This window comes from Rattus norvegicus, chromosome 16 (assembly GCF_021556685.1).
Source record: "Rattus norvegicus strain SHRSP/BbbUtx chromosome 16, alternate assembly SHRSP_T2T, whole genome shotgun sequence".
NCBI lineage: Eukaryota > Metazoa > Chordata > Mammalia > Rodentia > Muridae > Rattus > Rattus norvegicus.
The window spans coordinates 85,016,962-85,028,192 of NC_141549.1; positions in this window are offsets into that span (position 1 = coordinate 85,016,962).

The window sequence follows — 11,231 nt, forward strand, 5'->3', positions numbered from 1 at the left end:
GGCTCCACAGGCTGTGGTCTTGAGGCTCAGAGACCGTGTTCTTTGTCTACAGACACCGTGCTCAGCCTCCCCCTCAGAGGCTGAGTCCTGGAGAGTTGGAGAATCAGGATCTCTGCCGCCCTGTGATCAGGCGATTCAGAGGACCGCGTGGATGCCTAGTCTGAAGGGACTCAGGAGACCAACTTCTGGGATGGCTCTAGAACATCCACTTAGTTCAGTTGGGTCCTCCTGAGATGCCAGCATGGAGCAGCCTGAAGCTAGGGACCCGGGACACAGGCGTGTGCTCCCGTCATGCCACTGGTTCTGCATTGGGGCTGGACCTGCAGTCCTCCCCGTTGTGGGGAGTCAGGCTCCTGGGTACCTTCCAATCCTGCCTGACGTGCATTCCTCTGTGACTTGAGTCTGAGAGGCGTTCTGGACAGGGCTGCGGAGTGGGACTGCGGAATCTATGGCTCTCTTAGCCAGGCTTCCTGACTTCAGTGCACCAGAGAGGATGAGCCTCAGTCCTGTTCCCTCCAATCCTGTGACCCCACGAATACATCAGGCAGGCCTGTCTAGTGCTGTCAGGCCTCACGTGACGCTCTGCACTGGGCCAGTATGACCCAGCCCTCGTCCAGTCTCTGCCTTGCCCTCCCTCTCCTCTCCCTCCTGTTTTGACTGAGGCTGGGGCTCTGCTGCAGTGGAGTGAGACCTTTCTCTCTGGGGGGGGGGGTGTTTCTAAACTGGAGTCACACAGCTGGCTAGTAAATCGGATTTGATAAATAAACAGGCCATTCTTTTGAGTATTTGTCCTTAGGTCTTATTTCTCATGTCTCCCTTCATTAGAGGTTTTTATTGTCATCTCTTCGGCTCAACAGACAGTACAATCTGCCCTGTTAATTTTGTAATTGAGGTCTGTGCAAACACATTGCCACAGCCTGGGGGATGTTTACCCTTGCTCAGCTGAGCACACAGTGCGGGTTTTAGCTGAATGAGACCCAACCGAGAAGGCACAGATCGAGAGTTTAAAAATAGAACAAGGGCTCAAAGAGCTGTGTCAATGCCCCCATCGGGTATTGAATGGTGGTGAGGGGAGGTGCAGGCTCCATGGACAGGGATGCTCCCTCCACGGCTCCTGGGGTCTCACACCCACAGATACCTTCTGTATGGCAGACAGCAGTGAGCAGTATGTCTCCGGTGAGGAGAGCATGTTTGCTGTATGTCTCCGTTGAGGGGAGCATGTTTTAAACAGTTGCCCATTTCTTTAACTCCAAGCTGAAACCTTGGCCACGTGTCTTTTTCCTGTCTGACGAGGCGTGGAATTGCTCTCTCTGATGAGCTTGGGGGCCAAGCTGGTGGGCGACGCAGAGTCATAGGCCCAGAGCAAACCCTCCTGAGAAAGATGGTGCTCAAATTAACAGACCCTGAGGAGAAAGAACGGAGCAAAGAGAGTTTCTATGGAACTCTGCTGCCAGTGCCGGGTCTTTGGAGGTCTGTGCACACGGGGTTAGGGTAGAGTCCCTACAGCACACGGTGGCCTGTGGGATCTGGAGGCAGCAGAAAATCTGCATGGTCCTCTCAGGCATCCCCTTACTGCAACACCAGCCAGAGCTGTGTTTGTGCAACACATTGACAAGTATCTAAGTTGACAAATCTGGGGGAAACAGCTTTTGTGATAGATAACACATCAGCGGGGATCTACTGTGACTTGCCGATTTTTTTTTTTCACTTTGCGTGTTAAGATCCTTGAAGTTACAGACTTTCAGCCATAGACTCAAATGTGATAGAAACTACCCAGACCTTCTTAGGGGAGGTGAGAGTGTGCCCTACCCAACTCTTCTGATGGAAGCTGTGGAAATTGCGTGGAGGTCCTCGTGTGCTCAGTGACAGGTGGGGAAAGTTGATGGAATGGGGCCTGAGTCCCCAGGGAGTGCAATGGGAAGAGACACCAGGGTGTCTTTGACAAGAAATGCAAGGAGATGCTGGGCAGGGGCAGAATGGGGGAAGGCTTGCAATGTGGGGTTTCAGAGGCTGGAAGCCTTCACGAGTCATCAGAACGAGAGGTTGCCGTCCTCATACACCTGCTGTGTGCCGCAGACAGTGAGAAATACCGTGCGGACCAGGAGCCCTCTGCACGGCTGCTCCGTCTGCCACTAAACAGTGCAGGGACAGCTACCGCTTTCAACTGGCACCCAGACCCAGGCTGCAGGGACAACTGGAAGTGTTGGGAGTGCAGTGGGTGAGGGGCATGTGCAGGTACCCAGCCCAGGAAGACATGTTTAGTGTAGAAGGACCCAAGGTTGTCCTTGCAGGCACTGCCACAATCTCATCATGGAGGTCACTTGCAGCTCATGCCACATTGCACATGGAGCACCTGGCTCCCCTCGGCTTTGTGCCCAGATCAGCCCAGCAGACCTATGAGCATGTCCCCCACCCCGTCCAGCCACATCTGTTGCTCAGAAAGTGAGATGGTGACTTCTAATTCTTAAGGCTGACTCAGAGAGAGAACTGGTGTCCTCTGCATCAGGAGGTCGGGGTGCCTTTGCCTCCTGCTTGAGTGAGGAGTCTGACCTCCTCTGCTTGCAACCCTGAAACTATCAGGGTGCCTCTGTCCGAGTGACGAGGAGTCTAGCCTCCTCTGCCCGCACCCCTGAAACTCTGGCAGCTAGTTCACTATGTTTCCAGAGAGCAAAACCTCAGAGCTGTCTCAGCTCTGGGTACCCTCGCAGAGAGAACACCAAGGTCACAGACAGGCAGGATGAGACCAGAATTGCCTATTTCCCTGTGAGACAGTCCACAGGGTCAGGGTTACCCTGGGAGGACCCGATCACCAGGACCCTGTCCAGGTGTCCAGCACCCCTGAGTTCTGGAGAGTGTCCCCCCACCCCCTCTCCCATCCCCAGCAGTGAGTAGACACACTGAGGATGTCACTAAAGCCTTGGTGTCCACCATGGGGCTGTCCTACAGTCCCTGTTAGATTTTATGCTGTAATGAAGGGGGGCATTGTCCCAGACAGGGAAAATGTCATTATAGGTCATCCAGTGACACCTAGCTCTTACCTTCCAGCTTCCCTGTTCTGCTCCCAGCTCTTCAACCATTTTCCTTCTTGAAGGCCATGTTGGCATCACTTTTCATGGTTCCATCTGGTGGTGTGTACAGAGCTGGACGGATGGTGTCAGGGGAACATCCTTGGTGACTCCTCCCAGGCTTGACCCCTTAGATGCACCTGACGACCACAGGGCAGCCCTGTTATTCTCGTCCCTCCCGCCATGAAAGCATGTCTCTGTGGATGGGATGGGGAAGGTCTCAAACCAGGTCCATCTGCAAACCAGACAAGCCCTAAATCCTTAAAGGTCTCTCAGGGTCAGCTGCGGCCTGTTCTGTGTCCCTTGTGAACTTTGGTGCAGACACACTGAGATAGGATTGGGGAGCCAGGATGTGAAGCAACAGGTCCTCCTGACAGCTGCTGAGGGGCAGGAGTGCTGGAGACCCTGTGCCTCCTGTCAGGTATGAAAAGCCTTCAGGTGGGAGTGTGGGACCCAGAGGACCAGGTGAGCTGTGGCCCTCTAGTGGCCTCCTGCCAGATCCGACCTCCCTGACTGGCAACGTGGCTGCTGTTTTTGGAGGATCCATGGGGAGGCAGTGCAGGACAGTGGTTGAGGTCCTGGACAAGGGCAGCGCCTGGATCAGAAGCAGAGTGCTGGCTTGTCTCAGGTGCCAGTCCGTGACCTGGGCTGTGGGCAGCTGGCCACGTGAAGGTTCCTGTGTCCGCACGGCTAGCTCAAAGCAGCCACGTATTTTCTTTTTTTCGGATCCCAGTTGGATGTCCCCAAATTAACAATATTACTAGACAAGCAGAGGGAAAGACTGTCACCCTCAGGAAGGGGATGTCTCCTTTCTGTGACTGTAGCTCAGAGCCTGGCTGTTCATGTCCCCCACGTCGAACCTGCCGGCCTCAGCAGTTGACAAGACACCCGCCAGTTTTCCTATTAGTTATTACAAATATATTTTAAATGTGTCACTTCTGTTTTTCATTCTATATTGGTTCCCACAGTCACATCTGTCACCTCTAGTCTTGAGGAAAGACAAACTCTGCTCGGAGGTTACCGTGACAGCTAGGCATGTAGGTCACTCTGTGAGGGAGCTGGGGCTGCCTCGAGGTCCCCTCCCAGACACACCCTGAGGCCCATGTTTGCTTATGGGGTGTTGTTACAGGAGAACCGCCCTCTGTAACACTCCATCCCCACGACTGTAACGGAGCTGAGGAACTTCAACTAGAAAGCTCTTCTTACAAGTAGTCAGCCACTTTGAACAGCCGGATGGATTTTTAAACCATCTCGCCAGCCCGACGCTTTTAGCCTTTGAGATCCAGATGAAAATTGTCTTCCACAGGAAGCAGTGTGGCTGCTTCTGCTGTCCAAGGAATTCTAAGGACAGGAGACACACTGGAAAACATCTGGTGCAGTGGATAGGACCCATGACACTTGTCCTAGGAGAGCCGTGGGGCCCTGTGGGGCACAGTAACTGCTTAGAGGTGCTGGGGAGCATGGACATGGGAAGTGAAGCCCCCACTTTAACAAAGGGCAGAGAGGGAGCTTATTCTGACCCTGGGCCAGGAGACCCCAGTACCCATGCTTCAACATGGTAAGTGTTTCATGAAATGTTTGCAGCAGCAGAACAAAGAGGATTGCGGAGTTGGTTCTGTAGTTAAGGTGTGTGCCTCTCTGGCAGAGGACTGGGGTTCAGTTCTCAGCACCCCAATCGGGTGACACTCACATTTCTGTAACCTCAGCTCCAGAGAATTTAATACCGTATGTACTGCACTCAAACACTCAGGGATTCTGTGTGTACTGAACTCATATGTACAAACCCACAGATGAATGCATACAGATAATTAAAAATATTTTAAGTATTGAGAATAAGTGTGCTGGCGAATTTGATGTCAAGTTGGCACAAGCTAAAGATGACTGAGAGGAGGGAACCTTGACTGAAAAATGCCCCCATTTAAGATGGGGCTGGAGGCAAGCCTGTGGGGCATTTTCTTCATGGTCCATGGGGAAGACCCAGGCCATTGTGGGTGGCACCACCCCTGAGTTGGTGGTCCTGGGTTCTATAAGAAAGGAGGCTGAACAAGCCATGAGGAGCAAGCCAGTGAGAAGCACCCTTCCCTGGTCTCTGCATCAGTTCCTGCCTCCAGGGTCCTGCCCTGATTGAGATCCTGTCTTGGCTTCCCTCAATGGATCATGGCTCTGGACATGCTATATAAACCCGTTCCTCCCCAAGACACCTCTAACTAGGACAGAAATTGGCACCAGTGAAATACTGCTGTGACAGGCCTGACCACGTAGTTTGGGGGAGGATTGCAGAAGGAACTTGGGGGTAGAAAAGCCAGTGGCTGTTCTGTAGGAGCTTGGAAGACAGGAATGTTGAGGGCACTGTAGACTACAGAGGACTGGTTTAGGAAGCTTTGGGGAAAGTAAAGATTCTACCAGGTTTGTTCTGTGAGGAGTCTGTGGTTCTGGTCAGCTGGACCTGAAGACTCAGCTGTGATTAACAAGAGTCCAGAACCACTCAAGTAAAACATGTGCTTTACTGGGACACAGGTGCTGGTCAGTTGGAGCTGAGAAACTGGCAGTGATTAAGGAGAGACCAGCGTGGCTGAGGTGAAATCTTCTGGCAAGTGTTTGCTCAGGGCCAGCACGCAGAAGCTGTGGTCTGGAGGTGGCCGAGGTTGTACCTCATGCTGGCAGCCAACTGTGGTACTGGTTTTGAAGGCATGAAGGGATTGTGGAGAGCAGCTGAGGCTTGGCACCGTGAGAGGCTAGGAGAGGCCATTAGTGAAAAGGGCAGCTGGAGTGTCAGTTGAAGCCTCAGGATTTCTAGGGGTCATTGAGAAAAGTTGAGGCTTTGAGCTATGAAGAGAGCACAGGAGAAGCTACTGGTGAAAGAGTAGCCCACTAGCAGCCGAAGACCCCAGCATTTTGGAGATGCCAGTACCATGGGATGACTGCCGAGAAGAGCAGCTGTGGTGGAGTGGAGCCAGCTGGAGCCCACAAGACAATCTGTGTGTGTTACAGAGGGCAGAGTCAGACAAGTGACCCAAGCCCTTTGGAGGAGCCCAGAAGATCATGAGTGAATCCCAGACAGTGGACATTGAATTATTTACACTGTTGAAGTTTGGTTTTGCTTTGTTCAGATTGTGACTGCCCCCTAGTTCTCTCCTAAAGTAATTTATTTTTTTATTTTACAGGAGCCCCCCAGTTGAGAGACTCAAACTTTTAAAAGAGATTTGGGAGTTTCACAGAGACTTTTGTTTTTAGAAGAGTCTAGATATTTGAAAAGAGCTAACCATCGTTAAGGCGTTTGAATTTGTAAGGCAGTGGGACTTTAAAAATCTGTAAAATGTTTTTACAGATACTCTTTATGAGTGTGTGATCTTGGGGATGAACAAGAAAGGAAATGTGGTTTACCACTGATGTGTTTGTGTGCCAGGCTGACAAGAGGCCAGTCATGCTGGCTAGTATTATATCCACTTGACTCAAAACTAAATTCATCTGAGAGAAGGGAACCTCAATTCAGAAAATGCCTCCATGAGATCGGGTTGTAGGCAAACCTGTGGGGGCATTTTCTTAATGTTACATGGGTGAGGGCCCTGGCCATTGTGGGTGGTGGCACCCCCTAGGCTGGTGGTTCTATAAGAAAGCAGGCTGAGCAATCCAGGAGGGGCAATCCAGTAGACAGCAGACCACTCATGGTCTCTGCATCAGCCCCTGCCTCCAGGTTCCTGCCCTGTTTGAGTTCCTATCTTGACTTCTTCAGTGATGAACATCGATATGGAAATGTAAGCCAAATAAACCCTTTCCCCCAGCCCCCAACTTGCTTTTGGTCATGATGTTCTATTGTAGTGATAGTTTACCCTAACCAAGACCGTGGGTTACGTGAAGGTGGGGAAGCTTCTGTGACAGGCCTCAGATGCTGTCTGATGACACAATTATCTGTTGAATTGGCAGAAGTTAGAGGTCAGTATGTTTCAAAAGGATTTGCCTAATAGTCACGTGGATATTAAATCAGACACAGAAATGGACTTTTCAGGAGACGAAAGGTAATTTGGCTCCAACCTGGAACATCTCAGTTCTCCACAGCCAGCCAATTAACCTAGGAGCATGGTTAGTGGGCTTAGGTAAAGCTGCCTCCCAACTGTCCGTTCATAGCAGCTGGAGAGCAAGCGGCCAATTGGCCACTTAGATTTAAATTAAAATTGCATATTACTTAAACACTTGTTCTGGGGACCCACACATTTGAAGTGTTCAGGAAAGTCACGGAACTTAAAGTTCCCATGCAAATCTAGGCGTTTCCTTTATCTGAGCAAGCTCCCGGACTCTGGTAGAGCTGGCTACGCTTGCAGCTTCTCCTCAACTCGGTCGGCTGAAATAAAGCCCGTCAGACACAGGCCCGTTCACCTTCATGTCCTGTCCCAGAGCTGAGCTGCAGAGCCTTACATGATCTCTGGCTCAGAAAGCTTATCCTGAGCCTTGCCCTGAACAGGGCATGTCTCTGAGGGCAGGAGACAGCGCCACACCAAAGCTGGCCTTATGTAGATCACACAGGATTTGTGAGCGCTGGCCTCCTGAGAAGTCTGAGAGGGCAGGTCCAGGATGTATCACAGAAGGGAGCACTGAGGGGTTTGTTTATGCACGAAGCTCAGAGTGTGTGGGCAGGGAGTGTGCACATGAGTATGTGCCTGCACCGTGTGTGTGTGTAGGGTGTGTGCTTAGCCAGATGAAAGAAGCCCTCAATGGGACAGTGGCCAGGCAGGCTAAGGTGCCCCCTGGGCCATGTCCTTTATCCCTGAAAGAGGGAAGGCTTTCACTTTTTTCACTGAGAACACAGTGAGAAAAGTCCTTCCAGAAAGAAGCCATGAGCACTTCAGTGAGAGCCAGGGGCAGGGCGCCTCCCATCCCCGCCCTGCCCCACAGATGGATTTGACTCTGTGGGGAGCTGTTTCCAGTGCAGGTCAATAGGGAAGCCCAAACAGATGAGGGAATGGGGACACAGCACTCACCCATCCTAAGCAGCAGCCTTCGTTAAAGAGGCTGCCCCTTCCAGGCCCCGCAATGGATACCTGCATGCTCACCCTTCCTGGAATCATTGGTGTAACCTGCTGTTGTGGTGAGACACCATCCACATCACATTCAGAGAGAGAGATGAGTGCTGATATTGAGTTCACTTCCTCTGTGCCACGGGCTGGAGCTGGCCATGTTTAACGTGAATCTTACTTCTTCTGTTGAGCCTTTTCTGGGAGCGCCCTACAGACATTCCCGGAGATCTGTGTCCATGGTGACTCTAGATCCCGAGACGTTATGGAGATTAACCATCATAGCCATGAAGACTTGCAAACCCACCCGGACCTGTAATCATCGATGATGCTAAACAGACCTGGCAAAGTGGGTGCCCATACACCTTGGACACTTGGGTTGCCAAGAAATTTCTGTGTGCACTTGTGGCAAATGAGTGTGTGCATCAAAGCCCTGAGTAAGGCTGTGCTGGCAGGAGTGGAGCCCAGGCCCACCATCGCAATCATGTCTGCATACCATCAGGAAGATACTTTGATTAGTAAATGCCTGCATATTGATGGCTTTGGACTTATGACATTTTGAGTTTATGGTACACGTTCAGCAAGAACTATATACTGAGTTTTGAATTTTTCCTTAGCTGGCAATACACAGTACAACCCTCTAGGGGCACAGGGACCATGGGACTCTGATGTATACCTTTTGAGTGCTGTGCCCTGTGCTGGTCAGCTGTGCTGTGTGGAAGGAGCTTATTCCCCGATTAAGGGTGGTTTGGGGGATGGAACACATTGTAAATAAATCAAACAGTATCTGTGCTTTGCTTTGTAATCCAGAGTTCTCAACCAGTTGCTTTGAGCCAGTTAAAATCCATTTACACAGTTAAAGGAGAAACCTAAATCCAGACACATCGACACATCGCACCATGCCCTTTGATCTCCTGTACCTGGGAATCACTTGTTTTGCATCGGAGCAGGGAGAAACTCTTCCTCTGCTTATCATGGTGCCTTCCACTTTTCTTGGATGTAGGTAGTCAATGACAAATTCACAACAAACCAAGTCAAACAGGATCCTCCCTGCTCTGAATTGCCAGCGTCCCCCCCAACACAGTTGTGAGCTTGGCCTGCAGCAGCTCTGGTAATGCATCCTTTCCTTCTGCCCCCAACCCCCCGCCCCGCCCCCCCCCCCCGGGAACACTGAGCAAGCACTACAGCACATCTCGCCTAGCTTTCAGCCATCACAGTCTCAGGATGCTTGAAGAATAATGCCTGCTAGACAAGGAAACTCTTGGTTCTTGTAGTCCAAGGTGGGGAGTCAGTGAGTGAACCCAAGGAAATCTATTCCCCTTTAGGAAGTAATTCAGTGCTCCCCTTCAGGGGAGCCAGGTTAAAAAGAATATCACTTATAAGGAGTCTCTTCCTCAGCCCCTCCCAACATCAGCCCCACCCCTAGGTTAACCCCTCCCCTACATCAGACCCTCCCCTACACAAGCTCCTCCCCTACATCAGACCCTCCCCTACACAAGCCCCCCCCAGGTTAACCCCTCCTCTACATCAGCCCCTCCCCTACACAAGCCCCTCTCCTATACAAGCCCCTCTCCTACACCAGCCCCTCCCTACATCAGCCCCTTTCTTAGGAATGGAAATAGCCAGGTCTCAGGAGTTTTCCTTTGAATTTTTTTTCTTTCATTATTTGTCAATACTATCTGAGCTACTAGGGCCAATATAGAATCCCATTTCTGGAATGGGGAACGGGTTTGTACTGGTCTAGTCATTCTGCTGAAAGCAGAAAACTGTGTAATAAATGTATATCATCCATCTACCAGCTATCAGCTATCATCTATCAATCTAATATTTATCTGTCTGTCTGTCTTACAAAGACAAGCCATGAAGGGTCGAGCCTCAGGAGGGGAACGTACTGATGCCCACTTGACACTGGACCTACCTCCCGAGGCTTGCTAGTTTCCCAGGGGCTCAGGGCAGCGGCAGGAGCAGCAATGTGATTCAAGCTTGTTCACACTCAGGATTCCAGGTGCCAAGATCCCCAAAGAAAGTGTGTGTGTGTGTGTGAAGTGACTCCTGCCACATGACCTGTCTGTCCTCTTAGGGTATTTACTCAGTCCCTAGTGGTCATCCTGAGTGGAGGTGAGTAGTCCAGAGACCAAGGCCCAAATCTGGTTCGCACCCATGCAGGAGGAGGGCAGTAGGCACAGCAGGCTCATCATGTTGATGGGATGGGGTGAAAATGCAGAGGACCCCAACTGCCACAGTGTTCTAACTTGTCTGTGACACACTGTGACAGCACAGCGTGTGAGGGCAACCCTGGGCTTCAGGAGTGATGGAACCACTGTGGATCCTCGACTAGATTCCACCCAGTGGAGTCATTATTCAGAAAGTGATAAAACAAGATAAAGCAAACATTCCCAGACATTTAAAGCTGAGAATTTTCCTGGTGGACCACACTGAATGCTACTCACATGCTACTCACATGTACTGAATGTGTGTAGTAGACTCGAAGGGGAATGAAGGCCTGTGGGAAGAGCTACATGACTAGCAAGTACACAAACTGCTATTTTTGGCATTTAAAGTATATGCATTACTAAAATATGAGAAACCGACGAAGGTTATTAAACGGAGTTATTCCACTTGGCGCATATCCTTCTTTGCATTGTTAATTATGTATTCATCGTTATTTTGAAGGTTTGTTAGATCACAGTGACTCAGGGATGCGTATTATATTCTCTAACACAACCTTCGAAATACCGACAAAATATGTAATTAACGACGTAATGTGGGGGAAAGGGAAGGAAATGTTTGCCTAATCAAAATGAGATGAATGAAAGGAAAATTCCAGTGTGTGATACAAATGACAAGCTGTCGAAACAAGCACATCCGGCATGTGATCCTGTTAAACAGAAGTGGGTTGGATAGTCCTGTTCCAAGCCAAAGGGGTTCTACATAGCACCTAAAAAGCTACGCCTTGAATAGGCTACAGAGGAGAGGGTGACAGACAGAAAACCAGAAAACGTTAGCATAGATAGATAGATAGATAGATGCATAGATACAGATAAATAGAAACATAGATACATAGATACAGAGATAGATACAGAGATAGATAGATACATAGATACATAGATACATAGATACAGAGATAGATGCATAGATACAGATAAATAGAAAGATA